General features: G+C 44.6%; 1 long non-coding RNA gene across 1 annotated transcript in view; it reads right to left on the reverse strand.

Moving 5' to 3' along the window:
- LOC144827200 (uncharacterized) overlaps nt 1-24,199 on the reverse strand; it is a 181,881-nt gene extending 157,682 nt beyond the window's left edge. The window contains exon 1 of the long non-coding RNA XR_013610074.1: nt 24,069-24,199. This is a non-coding gene — a long non-coding RNA (uncharacterized LOC144827200). The remainder of the gene's footprint in view (nt 1-24,068) is intronic.
- Nucleotides 24,200-25,706: the final 1,507 nt, after the last annotated feature.

Here is a 25,706-nt window from a genome sequence, read left to right on the forward strand (position 1 = left end):
GGCAGTAATTGTGTGCCATGCCACCACCACCCATTGGCCCAAAATGTCACAGAAGCCTTACGCATCTGTGCCGTAAAGGCGGCGCATTGCTGGAGTTGCGTGCCAACGATGGCGCAGCTCCAGCAATGCTCTGGGGTACCCTATCTCCCCAATGCTGCATCAAGCCGTACGTCGGCTTCAAGCGCGCAGGGTTTGAGTCATGCATCATTGTCCTAAAAGTGACTGATTGACATCTTGTAGATTTCCCTCAGCCACTTTTAGGATTCGTTCCTGCGCAGGTACGCCCTCCCTTGCGCCGGAACGCCCCCTGATGGCGCAGGGCTTTACAACGTGATGCATATATACGCCGCACCAACACCATGGCAAGTCTTTTGTTCTGCCGCTGCGTCACAAAAGTCATGCAACAATGGAGGAAAATGAGCCGCAAGGGACTTCTAAATCAGCCCCAACAGACTGAAGTCCAGTCCTTCCTTTAGACACATGGCTATAAGAAGAAATAGTGGCGGTGGTCGGTGGATTGATAGTTTGAGTATTCACTGATCTGCAAGCAGGATGGACTTTGTCTGTCACTTCGCGTGCTGCGGACTGCTGCCTGCCAGGCCTAGGCAAACCTCTTTAGTAGTCTGTTTATTGAGTTACATAGGAACTTTCTAAGTCAACGGTCCGCAAATCAGGCAATACGAATAACGTAGTATACCACATGAGATAGATCCCGTGGAATAGTTGTCTATCTATTTGCTATTTCTCCAAAATATGTTGTTATTGTTCTTTTGAAATGTTTGATTTGGTTGACAAATCTCATCCATGTTTTCTGGTCTTTCTTTCTTTCATGTTGTACATCAGCTCCCCCCAAGGGCAAGAGGGCACAGGAGGAGGGTGCTGTTCAGGAGGATGCAGGCCAGGGTCGGCCAGGCGAGGGCTCCTTTGCTGGCCCCAGTAAGTTTAAATTTTAATAAAGAGTACCTATTTTTTCCTAGCGTTCCTCATTCGATTTTTTCTAAATCGTCTTTGATCTTCTTGTAGACTGGATATAAATTCTTATCCTGCCTCGAATATGACTCCATGTGGTATTACTAGATTATTCTTATTAGTCTGTCTGTGTAGCTAACTAAGATTGGACATTTGGCAATTCCATTGTACTCCCATTCTATTCAGCAATAGCTCTATGCACTGTCTCCTTACTGACTAGATAGTGTGGCAGAGTCATTTAGCTCCCGAAGTCACCGATGATTGATCCCCAATGATCTTTAGATTATCCTACGCAGGACAAGAGTACGGAGTCACAGTCAAGAAGTGTCAGAGGCACTCATGCTTGCAAAAATTCCAAAACCTTTAGCTCATCCACTCTAGTCTGGAGGACCAAAAACCACAGAGTCTATTTAAGTTTAATAGCTTTATTAAAGGTAAACACATTTATTAAAATCAACTTTGTCATAAAACTATTTAACTGAAAACGGAAAAGTGCTTAGTGCTGACGATTAATTGGACACATTTCTTGTGGTCGAGCTGAGCTCTCACCTGGTTTGAACTTGATCCTGGACTCGTGTTCTTAGAAGTCAAGCTTCTGTCTGTTAGGAGAAAAAGTGGTGCGTGTTAAAAATAAAAAGCAAGCATTCATCAGTTGTGCATAAAAGTGCAGCAAGACAACAGCCTTCCCTGGAAAAAGGGACATTTTTACTTTAGAGTAGACAGTCACAAATTATTACATTGTATTCTGTTTTTTTAACATTTCTTTATTACTCCTAGACCAAATATTATATAGTAGTGAGTGGTGTATTCTAACATTCTTAAATGTACTTTGTAGGTGGAACATCTGGTGGCGGGGCCAGCGCGGAGGTGGCGGTGTTGGGCGAGGACTCGGAGGACTCTGGGGAGGAAGCGGTGCAAGAGCCGGCGGACGGTCCTGTGGGGGTTCCCACGGTGGTGGCGGGAACAGGTAAGCTATATATTCCTTACTTATTGAGATTGAAGACTGCATAGTGTGCTTTCTGCACAGGTGTATTACAAATCAACCAGGTAGTAGCCTCCTCGAAATGTACTCCGACTTAGCTGTGAAGTTTTTGGTGAGAAGAATCCCAATAAGATCTTAGATGAATGTGATGGATGGGATGAACGAAAAGCGAAAGAAGGGTGTAAGTAAGTGGGACGCGAAATTTTATGATGGCTGGCAAAGAAGAACGATATGTGTTTGCTTGGCCCCCGAGGTGGCTGGGAAGGAAAGAATATGGTATGGTGCATGGCTGGGTCAATGATGAAGCAAGGATGGGTGGAAGGACAGCAGCCTGGGTGGGTGAAACAGAAACTGTATGTGTGCGTATACTTTGAATGAATGGATGCCTGGAGCATGGTATTCTCTGACTCTTAGATAGCACATGTGTATCTAGAGAGAGTAGATGGTCGCTGGATGAACTAAGTGTTACCTTGAAGAGCATGTACCACCGCACCCGCGCGTCCGTTCCAGTGTAGGGAAGGCAAGGAAAAGAAATTGTAAATGTGTCCAATACTACCATGAATAGTAGCAGTACTTTGTATTGCAACTGCAAGCACAGCATATATCCGGTTATTACGGTGGACACTCCGTACCTCTCTTAATAACTTTAGTTTAGTTGTAGTACGTCATTCATGTGTGGGTGTATCACTGTTCACTCAATATTAAGCAAAGCACCTAAAGTCATCCCATATGTCATCAAATACGTCCCATGTGAAGTGATAGATAATCAAATTATTTAGCTTCTTCATTTTCCTTTTCTAGTACTCATTTGCACTGTAGGGTGAAAGGTAAATTAATTAAGCAGTAGCCCTTGTAACAGAGTATTCTCAGTGCCACCCGTAATAGAAAAGTAATAGCTTCACCACCTGCATGTACTGGACCGGTACAGTAACGCCAGTGTGTCTCACTCATCATGGTGTGCAACTGTTTTTCTCGGGTGCAAGTTCACTGTGCTGCCATTCTGCCGGCTTGCATAAGATAACGTACCAATTTTCCTAAACAAGAGAGAAGAAGAAGAATAAGACTGGGGTACTGTCATAGTCGACTGTAATGGAAGTCCATAGTGGTTGTAGAATTTTTTCATTAAACTACCACTAATGTTAGAGCAAGGATGCAGAAGTGGGAGGTTACATAGATACTGTCCTCAATAGTTATGTACTGTGCTTTCAATTTGCTACTTGTACTGTGACCCAACTTTCGGCTCATTCACTTTGTGTTATTAATGCTAAGGAGCATTGGTTACAGACTATGTCTTTCTTTCTTCATATAGTTGCTCCTTCCAAATCAACATCACGGAGGGAGCAGGCTCGAATGGCCCGGCAACGGAGGCTGGATGCCACTGTCGCCGAATATCGGCGGCTGGTGGCCCTGGAGGAGGAGGAGGACACGCAGTCGACCGGTGCAACCACCACAACATCCTCGACTGGGACAGCTGCATCCTCCTCCGTGACCCCACGGGCCGCCAGCATGCGCAGTGCTCCAGCGGTACGGAGCCGGGCTAAGAAAGCCAACCGCCGCCGCCAAGCAGCAGAAAGATCAGCTGCCCCCCACAGGAGCTGCAAGGCACGCCAGCGCCGCCTAGGAGTCCGAATGTCCTACCTGGAGCAGGAGGTCCTTACGTACAAGAACTTGGTGGAGGGCCTCCGCTTCGACCTTGCCACCCTCCGCAAGGAGTATGATGCCCTGGCCGCAAAATTCACCAGCACCCTCCAATAGCGGAGTGTCCCTTGCCCTTTTTTAGAGACTTTTGGGGGGTGGGATTTGGGAGTTGGGTTCTTTTTGGGACTTTTCAAAGACAATCGTTGGGGTTAGGGAGGGTCTTGAGGGAGATTATTTTGTTAGGGCTACATAAATATACTTTTTTGAACTTTATCTGACCATACCTGTTTTTTACTGCTTTTCAGTCTGGTGGGTGGGGGACGGGGGTGTAACAGTAAGTTTGTTTTCCTGAACAGTCGTAGGACTTTAGTAGTACTACCGTCAATCTCTCGTCTAGTCCTAATACTCCATTATACTACCTCCCACCAAACGCTTATCTTACCTGTAATTTGTGTTAGAAATTAGGGCTAGGCCCAGGGCTGGCTCCACGTGAAATGGGGATTAACGTTGGCAATCCTGGGCGGGTGAAATTTCCTCATTGCGGTGGTACTAGTGGTGTGACACAGTGGCAGTTGCATGCCTATGGAAAAAAAGAAAACGTTTCCTGGTTTGTCCTTACTATAGCATTACAACAGTTACGGTACGATCGAGAATATAGCAGGTGACAGTACACTAGAACAGTGCCATAATGTAGCCTAACAAATGGTAAAGTATTTGCTTGCAAGTATAACTAGTACTTGCGTTGAATTTATTTGACATTGGCTCCTACTACTAGAAGAAATAGTACTGAAGCTGAGTAAGTCTAGAAGATATCCTCGTATTCCTTCGCCAGCCTGTTGCTATGACCTTATCCTCCCCAGCAAGTGTGTGGAATTATTGATGTCATTTTAGTCAGACATCAAGCAAAACAACACAGCCCGGGGGAAGAGGGTTAGGGTTTGGAAAATGGATGGGAATGGGGGTTTCTTTTTGGGTAGGTTTTGTGGAGAGAAGAAAAAAAATGCACAGCCTGGACAAACAATAATTGAAGATAAAGAAATCTTTTGGTACAAACTAAAGCTAAGCACATGCAGTCACACTCATAGAATAAAACAATGGATACTGTATCTGTATTCTGTATGTTGTTGGAGTTGTCCTGTTGAATTTGGTAAGTAAGTTGCATGCAGCAAACAATTCCTCTTATTAGCGGCACTCCTCCATTCCAGCTGACGCTTCGTCCATCAATGTTGGTGACCACTGACAGAAGACACCCTGTCCACTGCCTGCCTGGCGGATGTTGACTGAAACCCGGCCTGTAATTATTGAACGGAAAACAGGAAGTGCTATTACAATACCACTGATAAATAAATAAAAGGTATGTACGCTGTGTGGTGCAAAAAGTCACACTTTGATTTCCCTAATAGACAGTACAATATTTTTGAAATTGCGTGCTCTGTCTGAGTCACCTTTTTAATGGATAAATAAGTATGGCCAAAATATTATAGCGGATCTTTCCCCTCAAGGTAGGTGTACTGTAAACTGTGTTTTAGAACACAATTTGACCTTCCCAGCAATGCTCCCACCAAGACCCTTACTAAAGGCAGTCGCAAAAATGTAGAAGACCCCCAATCAGATCTCCAAAAACGATGCCTAGCAGAAAAATGGTGACAAAACGTACTTTGAAAGTAACAGTAGGCCCAAATACACCCTTACCGACCGTGGATTGTATTCAAACCACTTGCAAGTTGCAAGCAAGCAAAAGTATCCATAGCCAGCATCGCTCCAACAGTGCTCTAAAACCCCAGAACTGCGTTGCAATAGAACACCCCGAAACACATGCAATCCTGCTGCTAGGGCTAACCCTAACGAACCCTAACTTACAAAAAGTGCCAAAAGGTGTTTCCTTATGGATTTTGTCCAAAACACTTCTATCCGTTATTAGACCTTCCCAGGAATGCCCCAGCCAAGACCCGCCAACCCACCCGCAAAAAAGCACGCGACAACACCCCCAAACAGCGAAAAAGATAAATCTCATACTTACTATATCTCTCGGCCTTCGGTCCAAACGCGCTGTGCAGCTAGGTCATCATCATAACTCCTGTTTTCCACCACGGATTTCCTGAAAAGCAAATGCAATCAAGATTAGACTGTCGCAGCAGTGCTTCGACAGAGACCCCGGCCGCAACCCACCCACGAACAGCAGGAAGCCCCCCAAAACGCTACATTGAGCAAGATGTCAGAAGAAATAGCAAAAAAAACGCTTTTCCTTAAGGTTTTTGTCCAAAACACTTCTATCCGGTATTAGACCTTCCCAGGAATGCCCCAGCCAAGACCCGCCAACCCACCCGCAAAAAAGCACGCGCCAACACCCCCAAACAGCAAAAAAGCTAAATCTCATACTTACAATATCTCTCGGCCTTCCGTCCAAACGCGCTGTGCAGCTAGGTCACCAATCATCATAACTCCTGTTTCCCACCACGGATTTCCTGAAAAGCAAATGCAATCAAGATGAGACTGTCGCAGCAGTGCTCCCAGACCCCAAAACTCACCCACAAACACCCGGAACCCCGCCAAAGAGCACCTCAAAGGCAAGCAAGTCAGCAAAAACAGCAAGAAATTTCCACCTCATATTTGGTCCAAAACACTTTTATCCATTATTAGAGCTTGACAGCAATGGGCCCAAAGCCGTCAACTCACCCGCAAAGAAGTAGAACACCCCTACAAGTGCTGAGTCTTTCTTCATTGGGCGTAATCCAGCACTCTGCTTTGAGGGAAATCGCAGTCTGGAGGAGGAGGATAGAGGAGCATGTTCTTCTGAACTTGTGAACCTGAGGAATGTAGACTGCGGCACCTTCAAATCAATAAGCAAACAAGTGAAGACAGTTCTGCTGATGGTCTTGTTTTTGTGGTTAGGTGATTAAAGTTTGAATTAAATTAACTGTGCAAAACAAAGAAAGACAGACACACAGGAATAAAAGTGAATAAGGACGAAAAAGAAAGTTATTGATTCATTGTCTCATTTTCAGGGCTCGCTGTCAGGGAATAAGAATAAGAGTTCGTCATCATACTCTGCGAATTCAGGCAGGATGAGGTCAGCGTCACCGAACAGAGAACAAATTCCCTCATCTACGTTGCTGTCCTCCTCGTCTTCATGCGGCGTGCTTTCTCGTACTTTGTAATCTGGTGGTATGAGGTGCTGATTCATCTTGATCATTGTTAGCCTCTCTACATTTTTGGGCGAGAGGCGGCTCCGTTTGGGAGTTACAATGCCACCAGCAGCACTGAAAACACGTTCAGAAGACACACTTGCGAGTGGGCAAGACAAGTAGTTTATAGCCAGGTTGGAGAGCTGTGGCCACAATTGTTTTTTGCCATGCCAATACTGCAATGGCTCATCATTAAGAAAGACCTCTGTTGAGTCATTCAGATAGTCCTGCACCATCGACTCAAGGTCATCAGCGGTTCCTCCACTTTGCTTACTTTTTGCTGTGCCTGTGACTTTTTTTCGAGAACCATACCCAAGCAAACTTAGCCAATCCTCTACAGCAGCCACTGTTACTGTTGTGTGTGGTCCAGATGATCCAGTTGCCGGTGTCTTTAACGGCTGAGAGGTCACTTGTGCCCCAGCCACAGGTGCAGAAGTGGATTCTTGTGACTGGGGATGGCCTGCTGATGCTGATGTACTGCCTTCTCCTTCAATAACCTGCCGTTCTTTTTCAAACCTCTTGGCTGACCAGGCTAGCCAATGTTTGTACTTTTGAACATCTTCATCAGTAAAAGGAAAGAATGCTTCGCCTGCCAGCGCCTTTTTGTAGCGTGGATCCAGAATAGTAGCACAAATGTAATGCTGTTCTGACTTGATCTTTTGAAGACGTTCATCACCACGTAGGCGCTCTAATAATTTCTCAGACAAAATAAAAGGGTCTTTTTTTTTTACATCTTTTTCAAACTCAGAAGACACCGCCATCAGTTGGTGCTCCAGCATGCACAACAATGGGATAGCTTTTCCCAAATTACAGTCCTCCTGGCTGACTGCACGTGTGAAGAACTCAAAAGGACGAAGCATGTCTGTCAGGCTTTTAACTATGTCCCATTGCGCCGCAGCCATCCGCAGGTCCTCCTTCTGAGATGTACCCTCTGTTAAGAAATAGTGATCGAGTACCGTATACTGCTCATACAGACGCTCAAGCATGTAGAAGGTTGAGTTCCAACGTGTTGCCACCTCCTGGATGAGTGCTTTCACTGGCATTCGACGTTCAAGTAGCAGCCTCCTCAGATGCTTCCGGGCCTTAAAAGAATGGCTGAAATGGTTGCACATTTTGCGGCAGGTGGCCATTACCGCGAACGCCGCACTGTCTCTATCACTCAAGAATTTTTGAACTACCAGGTTGATACAGTGCGCCAAACACGGCACTCTGAAATAGCCACCCAGCGACATGGCCTTAACTACATTGGCACCATTATCCGTGGAAACATAACCAATCTGGCGTTTTTTTGGGGATAGCATTTTCAAGACCTTTTTGTTAAACTCGTCCAAAATGTTTTCGGATGTGTGACTTTTCTCCAAGCCAAACATGGCTAGTGTTGCATGTTTCCGAGCAGCTTTGAAAACTTGGTCCGGGTCAACACCTGCGTTTAGCTTTGCTTTAACACCTGAAAAAGAGACCCATTGTGCAGTGATGCACATGTAATCAGCGCCTGCGCCACTGGTCCACATGTCTGTTGTCAGATGTATTGTGTGAACAGCACTCTTCTGCAAAGCTGCCCCAATCGCCTCCAGCACATCTTCATGTAGTGCTGGAACCGCAACTCTGGCAAAATAGAACCGGCTAGGAACCTTCCATTTAGGGCAGAGCGTTGCCACTAATTCTAGAAAACCTACCGCTTCTACAAAAGAAAAAGGGAGAAGGTCCACAGCTAGCATTTTAGCCAGCTTAGTGTTATACAGACGCGTCAGTGGGTGGTTGCGTTCATATGGCACGTCAGAAGAAAACATGGTTCTAATGTTGCCCTGGACCAAGCATTTACGGGCTGATAATGACTTCGTTGACCCAATTTTGCTCGCTGGTGAACTTTTGTGCGTTGGTGTCTCACTCGCTCCAACACTCTTAGTGTGCCTCACATTGGGTGTGCTGCTGACAGGGGTACTGGGTGTAAGGGAAGTGTTTGACACGTCTTCTTCCTCCTCGTCATCATCAGATGCAACATCAACGTTTTCTTGAATTCGGGCTTCCTTGATCGCATCTAGGTGCGCAAACCATTGGACAGTGTGCTGTCTCCTAAGATGACCTCTCTGGCCTCCGGTACCATAGTTGGTACCTGACTTACCACGACTAACTGCAAGCTTACAAAGGGTACAAATGGCAAACTTTGGATTTTTTTCACACACAGTAAAGAAGTCCCAAACTGGGGACTTGAAGTGTCTGTGGGGCCTGGAGGAGGCGGCGATACTGGTGGTGGTGGTCATGAAGCTAATGCCAGTTGAAGTGGAGGATCTGGATTGCCCAACTTTTGTACGTTGTGCACTTTCACCGCCACTAATTAAGGTCGAGGTGGATGGAGGTCCCTTCTTGCCAGAAAGAAATATGGAAGCGGGACGAGTTGGTGTACTACTTAACTCCAATGATTGTGGTGTTTCCACTGCCTCCTCATCGACAACATCATCATCATCACGCTCAGCAGCTCTTCGGGCTAGGGTCAAAATGTCTGTTTGCTGCATGCCCGCTGGGGCTGCAGTGACCTTTATGATGACTGGGTCGTCGTTGTCAGAGTCTTCATCAGCAGCAGTATCCGCCACTTCTTGTTGAGCCTCATCACACTCCATAACTCTGAGACTTTGGACGAGCTTCCTTTTACGCTTAACTACCTTTGTCAGATCATGGTGTGCCTCACTGTCAGACGGCAGTGGTGCTGGTTCCCAAGTTTGATCCATATCATCAGAAGGAGGTGTGCTTGAAGAAGATGTAGACACCACCCTTGATCTCTTCCTTGCTAGGGGTGTGGAAGACAATGAATGATCATCAGGAGGAGTGGCTTCCTCAAATGATACCTCGCCTTGATTGTCGATTTCCTGATGTGCCCCTACTTCGGGAGGAACAACTATTGTGGGCACTTGTGACCCTCCATGCACCTCTGCTTGCGCATCTCCTTGCGCTGCCTCTCCTTCCACATGTACTTGGGCTTGTACTTGCACATGTGATTGTTGTTGCGGCTGTGGTTGTTCAACACTCGTCAGATGAGCTACAACAACCTGTGTTGATTGAGGGACATTGCTGCTGCTTTCTTGCGATGAGCCAACATCACTGGTCGATGGTGATTGAACAAGTAGATTGGCTGCCTCTGCAGCACTCAAGGGCTTGGACTTAAGTTGGCGTGGTGGTGGTGGTGGCACTGAACCCAATGGAGCGGGGGATGCTGCTGCCAGCTTGGTCCCCAGCAGATCCCGCTGCTGCTGCAGGCATACTTTTTTTTTACTCCCAAAAAAAGGGGCGGGCGGCACACCAGTCTCCTTGGTAACTTGCTTCTTCTGCTCCTTACTGGCACCTTTCTTGCTAGAGGAGCTACGGGTAACTTTTTTTGGGGCCATCTTCTTCAGAGCAGGTCAGAACAGCAGGCAGCAGTTGCACGAGTTGCAGAGTTGTCTGTGTCCAGACGTGACGTCGCGTGACGTTATGCTGCGCACACACACCGCTGCAGGACTTCTTCCTGGCACTGGTGGTTCTCTTGAGTCTTGTGCACCTAAAAGCAATGGAAGACAGAGGAACATCAGTTCAGTTATACACCCCAAAAAATCGACAAAACACAGAAAAATCAGCACAATCCCATGCCATCCATGATGTTTACATTGAAGACACCCCACAGAAAGACTAGGGCCATGCAAGTATGCAACACTCACTACCCCTGGGCATAATGGATGAAAAGTAGGCAAAATAAGTGCAGGCCTCAGACACTGCCTCTCTTAAAAATGGCCCCTTACACCCCAAGCCAGTCCACATCAACAGTACACCCCAAAAAAAACAGAAAAACAGCCAAAAATCACCACAATCCAATGCCATCCAGGATGTTTACATTTAAGAGAGTGAGACCACACTACATGCACACTCAGTCCATGCACCACTACCCCTGGGCAAAAGGCCCCACCAGCAGCCCCAAAAAAACGACAAAAAACAATAAAATCAGCACAATCCCAGCCCATCCATGGCCTCAATGGTGTTTAAATTCAAGAAGACACCCCTCAGAAACACTAGGCCCATGCAACACTCACTACCCCTGGGCATAATGGATGAAAAGTAGGCAAAATAAGTGCAGGCCTCAGACACTGCCTCTCTTCAAAATGGCCCCTTACACCCCAAGCACATGTTGCCTGTACCAGCCAGCACTCAAGATGGCCACCACCACCACCCACATGGCCAGTCCACATCAACAGTACACCCACAAAAAACAGAAAACCAGCCAGAAATCACCACAATCTAATGCCATCCATGATGTTTACAATAAAGAGAGTGAGACCACACCACAGGCACACTCAGTCCATGCACCACTACCCCTTGGCAAAAGGCCCCAACAGCAGCCCCAAAAAAACGACAAAAACACAACATTCAGCACAATCCCAGCCCATCCATGGCCTCAATGGTGTTTAAATTCAAGAAGACACCCCTCAGAAAGACTAGGCCCATGCAACACTCACTACCCCTGGGCATAATGGATGAAAAGTAGGCAAAATAAGTGCAGGCCTCAGACACTGCCTCTCTTCAAAATGGCCCCTTACACCCCAAGCACATGTTGCCTGTACCAGCCAGCACTCAAGATGGCCACCACCACCACCCACATGGCCAGTCCACATCAACAGTACACCCCCAAAGAACAGAAAACCAGCCAGAAATCACCACAATCCAATGCCATCCATGATGTTTACATTAAAGAGAGTGAGACCACACCACAGGCACACTCAGTCCATGCACCACTACCCCTTGGCAAAAGGCCCCAACAGCAGCCCCAAAAAAACGACAAAAACACAACATTCAGCACAATCCCAGCCCATCCATGGCCTCAATGGTGTTTAAATTCAAGAAGACACCCCTCAGAAACACTAGGCCCATGCAACACTCACTACCCCTGGGCATAATGGATGAAAAGTAGGCAAAATAAGTGCAGGCCTCAGACACTGCCTCTCTTCAAAATGGCCCCTTACACCCCAAGCCAGTCCACATCAACAGTACACCCCAAAAAAACAGAAAAACAGCCAAAAATCACCACAATCCAATGCCATCCAGGATGTTTACATTAAAGAGAGTGAGACCACACTACATGCACACTCAGTCCATGCACCACTACCCCTGGGCAAAAGGCCCCACCAGCAGCCCCAAAAAAACGACAAAAAACAATAAAATCAGCACAATCCCAGCCCATCCATGGCCTCAATGGTGTTTAAATTCAAGAAGACACCCCTCAGAAACACTAAGCCCATGCAACACTCACTAACTCTGGGCATAATGGATGAAAAGTAGGCAAAATAAGTGCAGGCCTCAGACACTGCCTCTCTTCAAAATGGCCCCTTACACCCCAACCCAGTCCACATCAACAGTACACCCCATAAAAACAGAAAAACAGCCAAAAATCACCACAATCCAATGCCATCCAGGATGTTTACATTAAAGAGAGTGAGACCACACTACAGGCACACTCAGTCCATGCACCACTACCCCAGGGCAAAAGGCCACACCAGCAGCCCCACAAAAACGACAAAAACAACAAAAAACAGCACAATCCCAGCCCATCCATGGCCTCAATGGTGTTTAAATTCAAGAGGACACCCCACAGAAAGACTAGGCCCATGCAAGTCACCACCCCTGGGCAAAGGGCCCCACCAGCAGCCCCAAAAAAACGACAAAAAACAATAAAATCAGCACAATCCCAGCCCATCCATGGCCTCAATGGTGTTTAAATTCAAGAAGACACCCCTCAGAAACACTAGGCCCATGCAACACTCACTACCCCTGGGCATAATGGATGAAAAGTAGGCAAAATAAGTGCAGGCCTCAGACACTGCCTCTCTTCAAAATGGCCCCTTACACCCCAAGCACATGTTGCCTGTACCAGCCAGCACTCAAGATGGCCACCACCACCACCCACATGGCCAGTCCACATCAACAGTATACCCCCAAAAAACAGAAAACCAGCCAGAAATCACCACAATCCAATGCCATCCATGATGTTTACATTAAAGGGAGTGAGACCACACCACAGGCACACTCAGTCCATGCACCACCACCCATGGGCAAAAGGCCACACCAGCAGCCCCAAAAAAACGACAAAAAACAATAAAATCAGCACAATCCCAGCCCATCCATGGCCTCAATGATGTTTAAATTCAAGAATACACCCCACAGAAAGACTAGGCCCATGCAACACTCACCACCCCTGGGCAAAGGGCCACACCAGCAGGCCCAAAAAAACGACAAAAATCAGCACAATCCCAGCCCATCCATGGCCTCAATGGTGTTTAAATTCAACAAAACAGTTGTATCATGCACCCCTAACCAACCCTGGTCCTACTGGATACTGTGGCTACCCACAATATAATTTATTTAATGCTCTGAAAAAGTTCCAAAATTGTACTTGCAGCAACTGTAATGCCCCAAACAAACTTACTTGTGAAAGTTGATTTCTAATCCAAAAGTGATCCAAAGACAGTCAAAAAGGCCTCAAATCCAAATATCCAGCAGCACCCACAAAAAGTAATCCTTCCAGCTCCAGATCCAAATGAAAGTGACCAGGAGATGGACAAAGCACTGGGAGGAGCCTGCTGGACAGGAACAGGAAGTTGGAGACTGTGGGGCACTTCCTTCCTCCCCCCCCCAAAAATGGACTCCTTGCAAAAAAAAAGGCCATGCAAATGTCAACCTGAGGAGTGATTCTGATAAAAACCATAATTTTCTGAAGGTTTATCCTGTTTGCTGGTGATTTTCTTGTGCAGAATTGCAAAATCTCTATTTCGCAAGTGCGAGATTGTTCCTTTCCGCCGCAACTACGTGTTCGCAATTGCGAACTCTCGCGAGGTGGGCTGTGCAAGGTGGCAAGCCGCGATTACGTATTCGCGGGCGCCAAACTCCCGCGGGATCACGCAGCAAGATCTAAAATGGCGCGGCACTAGAAAAATATGATTGAGAAAAACAACTCGGCAAACGCTTAATGACGGAAAGTGAACGCCGTGCACCACGCCGCGCGCCGCAACCAAGCAAAAAATCCGCCGCGAGCGGATTCACGGATTTTCGACAAATTCGCGAGAGTTCGCGGATTGCGAATTTGCCGAAAATCCGAAAAATCCGCGAGCGGAGCGGATTTTACGCCCATGCTTATTATTAATAGGGGTGTGCGTAACTGGCGTAATTCTCTGTGGCGTAATTACTCATACTTACCGTAAAATTACTCGTAATTATGTGAGATGCAGAATCCAGCATTAATTGCTATTTTTGCAACCCTTCTGTCCAACATGGGCCCACGGATACATTTTGCACCAACAAAATAGCACTTAATGATACAGGACACGAACAGCCACTCAATCTCTTAGTTAGTTGTTCGTGTACTCCTGCTGTAGGATTTCTGCCCGAAATAACTCTTAGTCACTCGAACTGGCATAATTGCGAAATTTTGGGAATTTGGCATTGCAAGAGTAAAAAGTCAATACTGAAATTACTCAGATTATTCTGCCTAATTAACATTTCGACCAGACCTAGTTATTACTGGAGAGTGCAACAGTCAATTAAGAGAGAGTTAATGTCTTTAATGGAAAAACAAACAAGAAGGTTGGGTGTTAGAAAAGGAGTGTGCATGACTTCTAATGGGCGAAGAGACTGTTCTTTGCTTATACTGCCTCCCAAAGCTCAATACGATAGAACACTGCCACCAGGAAGACCAATAGTCTCAGGCATTGGTTCACTTTTGGAACCTGTGTCTCAATGTTCAAGAATTTGTCTTGCAACCTCATTTTAAAATAACTTTATATCTAAAAAATACTAAAGATTCTCTGAATTTAATAAAAGATATTGAGATGTTAGTGTATATGAACATGGACGTTCTATACATGAGCCTTACCCAAAAAACTAGTTTGAGAACCATCGCTGAACCTTTGGACTCTCACATGCCCCGCCAAGGCATTTCATTTTAGATTGCTCCAGACTAGTATTAACAAGAAGCTATTTTCAAATAGAACAAGTCTACTCCTTAGAAGTCAGGGGAGACTAGTATGGTCAGTGAGCCTGGAAAACCTTTAAGTGCATAACTTTGAAATGCACATGGTGTATGACATATCTAACCTCTTCTTCACAAATAATGTCTTTGTCATTTGGAAAGGCAATTTCCGGCATGGCTTAGTAATGGCTGGGCTAAATGTTATCTTTTTTTTCACACTCAGTATGAGCGGGCATGAACTAACCTTTTCTGAACTAAAAATACATTCAGTAATATAGATTAAGTGCAGCACTAAACAACAAATCCAGTTAGAGGACCTCTCTTCTCTTCAACAGTCACCATCCATGTCACTGGGGGAGAATGTACCCGTAGGTCAATTTCTGAGAATTAGACGGGACTGACAGGTAGAAACTCCTTATGACCCAGCACAATACCTCAGCTAAAGACTAGGAACGAGGATATCCAAAAATGCGTGTTTAAAATACGCAAACAAGCATGCAACAGTAATAGAGAGGCAATATTGAAAAAACATTTGAAGGTTCTTCATAGGAGAATCACATATGTGACCACTTTGTCTATCATGTCACACAAAATACTTAAATCAATATTTAACACAGGTGGATACTCACAATAAGTAGCCCTTCGCTGTTTTTTGGCTAGGTTCGCAATATGAAAATACGTTACATATACCTACACAATACCATGTACAAGTAACAAAGGACAGATAAACTATTACTTGTATTTTATAGCACACTAAAAATTGTAGAATCTACCTAAAGTAGTAGGACACTCTCCTTATGGGTATTGTAGAGACTGTACTCCCACTTCCCACAAAAACTCTTGATCTGGGTTTTGAAACCATATGGGAACAAAGGAAGTATACCAATTATAACAGTGACAAAGTTGTGCTTGTAAAAGAACCAATGGTATGCTATTTATTCAACCTAGTTTTTACATCAGGGGGTCATTATATTGCAGTCATAACAGCAGAAGATTTTACATCGCAGGCAAGTACTAGTAATGTAGCTAAAACATTGAAATGTGCTTAATCTTTAACTATATATCTGAAAAAAACAAAGGTTAAAGTGAAATGATAGTTACATATGTTTAAACAAAAGTTAGAAATTAATCTAACAAACTACAGCTAAAGTGCAGCGATTGTTACGAATTAAAACTGCAAAACCACTGAAAGTCACAAAGTATAGTTAGGACCTCAATCCATAAAGCGCATAACAGCCATGCAAGCAATAAATCGAACACCAAAGAAAATAAAAGCTCCTCACCTAACCATTAATTAAATAATGCAATTACAAATATTGTTAACCATCTGATAGATATGATTATGCATCACAGTACCTTTACGACTTGGACAAGGCTGATTATTAATATAGTATTATTTGTTTGCTTATGCTTAGTTGTTTATTTACATTTTACTTTAAGTGTTGTTTTTTATTGGTATAAATATTGCTATTCAATTGTAGCGAGTTTATGGATCGTGGGCTGCAGATATTCTCTGAGTTTTGGTAATGCAGTGTGGCTGACACCCCTAAACAGTATTACACTTTATGGTTGTTGGTTGCCAGTGGTGTTGTTGAAGGAAAAAAGCCAAACGCACTTAAATTGGGCTCAACCATTTGTGTATGTCCCCCTTGCTAACAAGGATGCTTTTTTTGTTTTTTTCACAAAGCACTGTAGAGATCCCTAAATGATATGGTGGTAGCAAATAGTTTACTTGTTGTGGTGAAACAGGATGTTTTTATAGTACTTTTGTATAAAAGGGCTCTAAAAATCCAAGAGCCTGATTTACAAAGGTAAACTTACACTTTTGTGTAGATTTACTATTTGTTTGGTAGGTATTCATAAACAATGAGCTTAACTTTACTCATAATAATTTTATGACTGCAGAGACTCCTTATATAAAAAGGGTGGTCGTCTTCCATTTTGCCTTGCTGTTCCATATTTTTCTGATCTCATTTTTGTTGGCCTTGGGACTCTGTTCACTCTGCCACTGCTAACCAGTGCTAAAGTGTCTGTATGTGCTCACTGTTTAAAACATGGTAATATTATTTTCTCCCGATTTGGCATATTTAATTTTTTTTCTGGAATTTTATATAGCACTGGCTAGACCCGGAGGTATCAGAGCATTTTACATGAGGAACGATGAGTTACAAGTTACAAGTTACATCTGTTACAGGAGCATAGATAAAACATAGGACAAAAAGGTAATGTTGCGGTAGTTCGTAGGTGGGAGGGGGAGGAAAGGTGAAATGAACAAGGAGACGGGGAGAAACGATACCTATTGACCGTCTGGGTAGGTGACGGCAGAGGGGGTGAACCAGGGCCGATTCTCCTCTATAGCTGTTGAGGCAGCTCCACCGGGCATCAGCCAAAGTGCTCAGACTCCGCTGTCAAGATAGTGATCAGGGTTTATCTAAAGAACGTCAAGTTCAAATGGGGAGTAGGAGAGATAGGAGCCGCAGTCAGATCAGAACCCAGGTGTGGATGGGGGTAAAAGTTTGGATGTTATCAAGGCGCAGTCCAATTGAGGGCTCGACGTCAGGTGGTGGCAGCCGCCAGAGAACTGGTGACGGCTGCAGGCAGAACGGAGTTAAAAAGTCGAAGGCACCATCTTAAGGTCAAGCATTGTCCAGGTCCATCCTTAAAGATGATACCCAAAAATACCCCCAGAATAGAGTGCCATCGCAAGGGGGTATCAGCTGGAGAGCCCGTACTGCTAGGTGTGGGAGTGCTCGAAGTATCAGGAGCCCGCCACGGTGGTGATCAGGGATGGCCCTAGCCACCATCATGAGGTCAGGCACAGCCCAGAAAGGGTCTCTCGGTGAGAAAATCGGCCTCAAACAAATTTGCCAGGCCAGATCACAAAGTTAGGAGGGATTCCCTATACAGCCCCCGTTGCTCCGATACAGAGGAGTTCCGGAGTCACGCTCATCTCCCGCAACTGCTGGCAGCCCCGGGGCTGTGTCAGTCACTGCAGCGGTTGTCTCCCCGGGGTAGTCAACACATCTGAGATTCCGTCGGGGGCCCAGAGGGAGACCACAAAAACACTGTACAATCTCCTCGGCAGCTAAACAAGTCTGGTTTAGATGTCCACTTTCGACATGTCAGTATCAATGTCACTCGGGTTAAACTGATGCAGCCATGACCGGAGCTACGGCAAGCGCAGTCAGGTGGAGAGCCCCCCTGAAGTTTGGGTGGATTTCACTGTCTGGGAGTTTAAAGGGCCAATTCAAGATACAGGTCAAATGCAGAGGGGACTGACATTGCTCTTGGCCTGGCTGAGATCGAGATAAAAATCTGCCGGCGCCCTTTTGGAAATCTGGTCTGAAAGATTACAAGGGCGGATATCAGGTAGGAAACGTCGAATTAACACAACGGTTTACAGCTCAAACACCGCTGCTGGTATTCCGGTCTCAGAAAATTTGTTTTGGGATGGGCTTAGTTTTGAAAAAATAGCCTTTTAGTGCTGCGGTGCCCGGAGTCTTCACGGAACTGCAGCTCCGAGCTGCCATTTCGGCCGTCAGCTCCTCCTCCTCCAGATAATTTACTTGTAATCCCCCAGTACAGTGGTACTAAATGTGCCATGGGCCTGTAAATTAAATGCTACTAGTGAACCTGCAGCACTGATTGTGTTTCCCACTTAAGTAGCCCTTTAAGCATGCCTCAGGCCTGCCATTACAACATGTTTGTTCAGTTTTAAACTGCCATTTGCACCTGGCAAAATAAACCTTCCAACAGGCCCAAACCTTCCTTTTTAATACATATTAGCCACTCCTAAGGTAGGCCTTAAATAGCTCACAGGGCAATTTATTTAAAGAGTAGGAAATACGTTGGTATTGTCCTGTCACAGCTATTGAGTGTCTGCAGCCTGTCTCAGGGTCACATGCCTGGGTGTAGTTGGCAGTCTATGTGTATTCCTCCTACACAGCCACAAACAAAAAAGAGCATAGGCATGCCTGGATGGGCCATCACTGGCAGGAGAGGGGGCATAGATGGGCACAGCTCTACTTAAACCTGAATAGGCTGTGTCCTGTCTTCACACAAAAGGATTCTATACACCCTGTAGTTAGCCTGGAGCCAGGGCAGGTGAGGCAGGAATCCTGAGCAATTTGAAAAGAAATACTCTAGATGTTTCTCCCACTTCAAAGAAGGCACCAGGTAAAAATACTGGACCTCAGATACCAACTCTTCATCCACTTCTGGACTTGTGGAAGACTCATCCAGAAAGAAGGACTGCTGTGCTGCTGAAATAATTGTTCCTCTGCTGGACTGATGTCCTGAAGAACGGCTGCCTGCTGTGCTGATCTGCTGTCTACCACCCTCTTACCTAGATAAGAAAGACAGGACCTGCAACCTTTACCCAGGACCACCAGGGTGACTCCAAGGGCTAGTCTCTGTAACAAGCACCTGGACTCTTCAACTGTGAGTTCCACCTTGTGAAATGGTGGCATCCCCATCCTGGACCCTTGGAAGTGGGCCTGAAGGTGATCTGCCAGTCCATCTTTGGACTCAGCAGGATAGACGCATCTCCTCTGCTGAGTGGCAAAACTCCGAGCAGAACCGACACATCACCTCTGCTGCCAGGATTATGCAAGGACTCTACTTTGACCTTGCAGCCCACAGTCACGTCAGAACTGCCACTGTGTGATGCATCCCTGACACAAGCCCTTACATAGCAAGCGCCTGGTTGACGGCTACCTTGCTGATGACGGCGGACTTCGTATTGCAGGTCCTGCATTGTCTTCGAAAGTAGCAGATGTGCGACGCATCCTTAACACAGGACTTTGCATCATAAGCTTCCCTAATCAACATGCTCCTCAATGGCGATGCAGGACATCACAGCCTCGCAAATTCATGGAACCGACACTGAGTGACACATCTCCGACCCGGACCTTGCATTGCCTCAGCTGCACGCCACGTCTCTGATGTAGGACATCATAACACTCTGCAACCAGGATTTAAGGTACTCTTGTTCAGAGGGGCTAAATGGGTACCTGTAGCTGGCCAACAATCCATTGCAGTGATCCTGAGTGTGTGACTTTTTACCAGCCCGGTGCAACTAAATATCTACAGTTGGAGCTTTGCACTTTTTGGTGCTATTTTCACTGAAATCTTTAAACTTGCCTATCTCCGATTCTGTTGATTGGATTTTTGTAGTTTTGTCTTCTTCTATTTATAAAAATGTCTCTAATTTTCAAATTTGTTGTGGAATTTTTCTTCTGCATGTTTTCATGCTGTTACTGTTTGAAGTGTTGCACATATACTTTGTGTATGGCCACTGAGTTAAGCCTGAGTGCTCTGTGTCAAGCTACCTTGCAGGTTAAGCACAGGTTAATTTAGGGTTTGCTTGTGACATCACCCTGACAAGGATTGTGGTTGCTGCTTGAGTATGGTTTCACCCCTCTTAACCAGTAACCCAATTTCTTATATGTGTACTTCTCCCTCCCCACTGCAGAGTCTCTGCTGTCATAAAATTACTATTTGCAAACTTAAACCTGTAGTTTGTGAATACCATTTTTTTTTTTTACTTATACAAAAAGGTCTAGAATACTTACTGGTAATCTTCATTACTCTGATTGTTCCTTCTAAGTCCTAGTAATTACGTATTGAGGCGAGGCCTCTCTCTCCTCGTCTGGCACCCCATACAAAAGTTCTCTTTTAGGCATAATCCCTTGAAAAGGGAGTTTACAACCCTTTCCGTAACATGCATTAGGTTGTCTCTGAAAAGGGACTCACTCAGCAAGCATTTCCTATTAATACCAAGTCAAAAAGCTAATATTGCAAATGTAGTCTCATGTGTGAGGTTGGGTGGATCATAAGTACGGGGATGAGAAAGGGTAAATCTGAGTAATGGATATGACAAGCAAGTAATTTAGACATTACCTCCTTATTTCCATTCTCATCCCATTCCTTACTTGACGAGGGTCAATCCAAGCAGTACGCCTTCATTGCGATCAACCAACTTGATCATAATTCATATTGAAATTAAAAAGCAATGCCACATCTTATTTTTACTACACCAATAAAGGATGACGGGTGTTCCAGTGAAAGCAAAACCCTTGAAGAGTCACTAGTGACAATGATACTTCCATAGCTACAAGACTCATGAAAAGCAAAGTGGAAATTGAGCACGAAGCATCAATAATATGTCTATGATCTTGCCAATTTCTCTCTTGATTTGACCACCAGGAAAAGACAATCTGTACAAAGAGGTGACAGGAAGTACTCAACAACCAAGAATCTAAAAGAGATTTGGGACCACCTCAAATCCAATATTTGTAAAATGCAAACTAATCACCCCTTAGGGTCCTAAGGCGCTGCGGGCCGTCGGAGAGATTAAGTGAGCTATTGCTTTGAGCCACATTATGCTAAGCTGATCTGCTGCAGGTGATCGAACCGTGAGTACCACGCTCCGGAGTCAGCTGCTCTGGCAAATTATGTGGCAAGACACATATAATTTTAATTACCAGTTCCTAAAAAAATAAGTCTAAAAACCACAGTGGTCAAATTAGCACATGAACTGAACCAATATATGCTAGATGGCTGTGATATCTAAAGCAAAAGCGCCTGCCACTGGGCCAGTGTCCCAAATAGAATTGTTCAAGCTACCTTCCAAAGGTGCTGAAAAACAATCAAAAAGAGGGCACAGAAAATAAAACCATGGGCACATTACTACTGATATGTTCTCCTAAGTAATGAGCTACATCAGAATAACTATCATGGAACATACCCGATAAACAAATGAAGAACTAATTCTAACACCCAGAAGAAAGGCTGTTAATAGCTCAGGTGAAGGCCTCAATGGGAGGTATGAGAAGAAAACTGGTTGAATGTTCTCCTAATGACAAAAACTGGGAAAACCATCTTCCACCATCATTCTTTAAAAATGAAAGGTAGATTGTAATCAGGAAATGACTCCTAAGGGTGGCTTCCAAACTCTTTTTTAACACCAAAGAAAAGACTAGAGTCTTAAAATAATACAAAAACAGAATATCCCTGCTTAAAAGGATTTAATGAGGGATCCATATTACGAGTGGCCCATATTAGAGATGATCCATGAACTCTGAAAACAGACATCATAACCAAGTCTGCATACCAAATACTTCTGAAATAACTGGGGAGCTTGCATAATGCAAATTATAAAAATGATCAATCGACCCAATTTCAACATAACGTCGTTGATCACATATTGAAAAAAGATTTTAATCTGCTAAAGACCTAAAAGAAAGACAACCAGCTATTTTACCATTGACCCATCAGGCTTAATATACTTCCAACTCACTCGCCCAAGAGTCAGCAATCAATTATGCTACGGAAAGTGAAGCACACAACTCCTTTTTGAAGGCTGCAGCAACCGTCCATAGGTAACCTCTTATCTAGTGAAGTTATGCCAACACTAGGAAGTACTTTGACTGGATAATCTTTATATCTAGTACTCCATGAGAATCCTATTCTTCACAAGAGAACAACTTTGAACCATTAAAAAACATCAATCAGTGAAGATATCTTAGAAAATCCTTGAGAGAAGGGCAAGAACTCCAAACTGTTCCCTGCACGAGTCCAACACACTTCATCTTGAGATCAGCCGAAAAAATAGGCCTTGTTAGTGTTCAGAAATGAATATATACTATCAATGTACCTTGACCTCTAAATACCGAGCCGATTACGGCATTTTAAAGTCAATTTCAGTGTAATTGATTGCATCTAAACTTCCAGCTAAAGATGGCAATGAGACTGGAGGCACATTGAGCTGCCACCAGCTATAGCTCCCATGGTGGCATAACAAGTCAGTGCTTAATCTGTAAATGAATAAGTGCTGGCTTTTCTCAGAAACACGTGTCGTCAAATGTCATAGGTCCCAAATACCAGAGCTGCCAAGTAATGCCTCCACCTTATGTTTCTCCCTTTATCTCAGACTTTCCTCTTAGTCCATCTTTTCCTGTGCATGTTTTTCTCATGCTCTGGGTCAATGTCTGTGGAGGAAAAATAAGTGCCCCCAAAAATGAGTGGAAGAAGGCCTCACCTTCAAATTAAGCACTCAAAAGAGTGTCTGCTTCCATAGGTAGTAGGTCTTGAACCCTCAATTCATTAAAATATTTTATGCCAAAGGACGAGTAGATAGAACACTGACAGAGAACTCCAGGGGGCATATTATCAAGGGGGTTTATCTCCGCTTTTTTGGCTTTAAAAGCCAAGAAAGCGGAGATAAAATCATCTCCCTATTACCAAGCTGTCGCTAACACCAGTTAGTGACAGCTAATAGGAGCTAGCGACCATCTTGGGCCCTGCTTTGCATGTCAGTGATATTTATCACTAATGACATGCAAAGTGGGCGTGCCAAGATGTTAGCGACTGGAAACAGTCGCTAACATCGCTATCTCCTATTACCAACTTTTGGAGATATTCGCGCTAAGCGCGAATATCTCCAAAAGCTAACACCTGCCCTGAGCAGTTCTTCACCATGTTATCCAATGGGAGGTGGATAACATGGCTAGGAGCATTTGCTCGAAAATGCATGAATACCGCTGACTTTTCAGCGATATTCATGCATTGCGGCCGTTTTTTATCGCATTTGCGATAAACCTTGCTAATAGCAAGGTTTATCTGCGATAAAAATCGCCGATGTGCGGCGATAATTTTTGTCTCTAAACAAGTTAGAGACAAAAATTATCGCTAGTTGTCGGTAATATGCCCCCAGGTACCCAGGGATGCAGGCCACAATAACCAGTGATTGAATATATCAATGTTACATTAAACATACAAAACAACCCACGAAGTGCTCTTTGAACCAGTCCCTTTTCATGGACCATGTAAGATGCATTAACGAAGGTTGGGTAAACTCCCTTTCCAAGGGAATGTGTCTAAAAGAGAGCTTTTATGAGGGGTTCAGGTCGGAGAGACAGACCTCTCCTCATAAAGTAAGGAATGGACAAGTTGTGGATGCTGTTTCAAGAAGTGGGAGGCAGTTCACATTAGGTCTTCAATCTGAACAAAAACACACTCCAGTCTGCACATACTAAAAGCACATCTAGAAAAAGTAAGAATATGAAAAAGTGGAGAGAAATTATGAAAGATCGTTAATGGTTTTAAACACTGACAAACACGATTCCATTTATTTTACTAAACGTAGATTTTCATGTATTAGCTCCAATGAAATGCATCATAATTATATGAAAACACATGCGGTTTCAGAAGGGAAATCATTTGTAAATGTACACATACCACAGGGTAAGAGGATAGGCGATTGGGAACAAGGACAACAAAAGGGCTAACCACGGAGAGAAAAGGTTACCTTAGTGCAGGCGCTTGGCACACAGTATTTCCAGCAATCTGTTGTAAATCTGTAGGAAGGGCGGAAGGACATTCACGATGATGGTCGTTTGTGTAGCAATAATCGTTCTAGCCTCCGGATCCTTGATCTTGGTAGCACATTGTACTTATAACTGTGTTGGAAATGTAAGAGCCTGTGGGAGTTCTTTACGTGGGCGGACTGTGAACCATAGAATAAAGAGATTTTTTTTGTACCCACCCATGAATATGTTTTGCTTGTTTTAAAGACCTTGATTTCCTCTGCCAAGCCGTTCCACTAGCCCTGACTCCCTGCTGCCGTATTGTGCTGCTATGCCCTGCACTTGCCGCTCGTCGGTGTGCTCCTGTGTGCCCCAACCTACAAGATTGTCAAAACCAGCATGTCTGGCTTGTAACTTTGAATGCAAACCAAAGCCATTGCTTTCACCAATATTTTATTTTTAATTGACTTTAATGTTTGCAAACAGCGGAAGTGATTTTTGAAAAAAGAAAATAAACCCTTTCATACCCGCCAGATCCATGGTTCAATTATTTCTTAATATCTTCAGATCTTCACAAACATCGGGAGAAACCTAAATAAAATGGTCTAGGTGGGTAAAATGAACCAGTACTGGGGGCAGTTAGAGGCCTCAACTCTCCTGCCTAGCCCCCTTATATTTCATTTTTTCTCATTTTAAAATGGCAGCTGCTTCTTCATGTTGTGGTCAGCCAATTACAGCGTGAGCTCCTGCTGGAGCCCTTGCTACCACTGGGCGAGCTGACGTATGGAAAAATAGCCCCATCAGCCACTTGACCCATCAGATGGCTCTGTCTTTTTAGTTCATGCGACCATGGGGCTCTTGAGAGCCACTCATGAACCCAAATGTTCAGATTTACAATGTTTTTGAACCTTAATTTCTCAACAACTACTGAACGGATTCACATCAAATCACAAAAAGCACACTTTCTTGACCAAGATCTAGTTTTCTGCCAAACTTGGTGAAAATCCAATCAGCCCTTTGGGCTGTGCCCTATTAAAAAATCCCACTAGAAATTGCATAAACGAATTGCTATTTGTGACCTCCCGTTTTTCTCAGCCCCTGCTTGACAGATCACCCCGAAACATTCCTGCAAGGAGTTGAGAAAAAAAAGCAAATTGTTGGAAAGTTTCTTTAGGATTTGTCAAATTGAGCCTTTTAGCAAACCAAAAAAGCTGCTTACTTTGGAAACGTAGTCCTAACTATAACTGCACTGCGATCTCGTAGAGTCGTGATGACATCAATGAGGCCTTCTTCCCAGTTCCCCCCAAGGACTTACTGTTCTCTGTGTACTTGGAAATCAGACAGCCCTTAAGGAGATAGGAGAATGGGACTAAAGAGAAAAGAAGACTTCCTCTCAGCTGCTTCTGCATAGACAGGGTTTGTTATGAATGAATGTTCTCTTCGTTTCTGCCTTAAGGCAGAAAAGCAGCCAGTCTCTTCAACTGTAGGGCGATTCACAACTAGAGGGCCGAGCTTGCGGAGTTTCACTCCACGAATTCTGAAGATTTACATGAAAACTCCATGAGATTCCACGCAGTTCTGCAGGTGGGTGTAAATTGACATGTTGCTCTGTTCGTGCTGATTGTGAGCACCAGGAGCTT

The sequence above is a fragment of the Lissotriton helveticus genome, chromosome 4_1 (genome assembly GCF_964261635.1).
Source record: "Lissotriton helveticus chromosome 4_1, aLisHel1.1, whole genome shotgun sequence".
NCBI classification, from domain to species: Eukaryota; Metazoa; Chordata; class Amphibia; order Caudata; family Salamandridae; genus Lissotriton; species Lissotriton helveticus.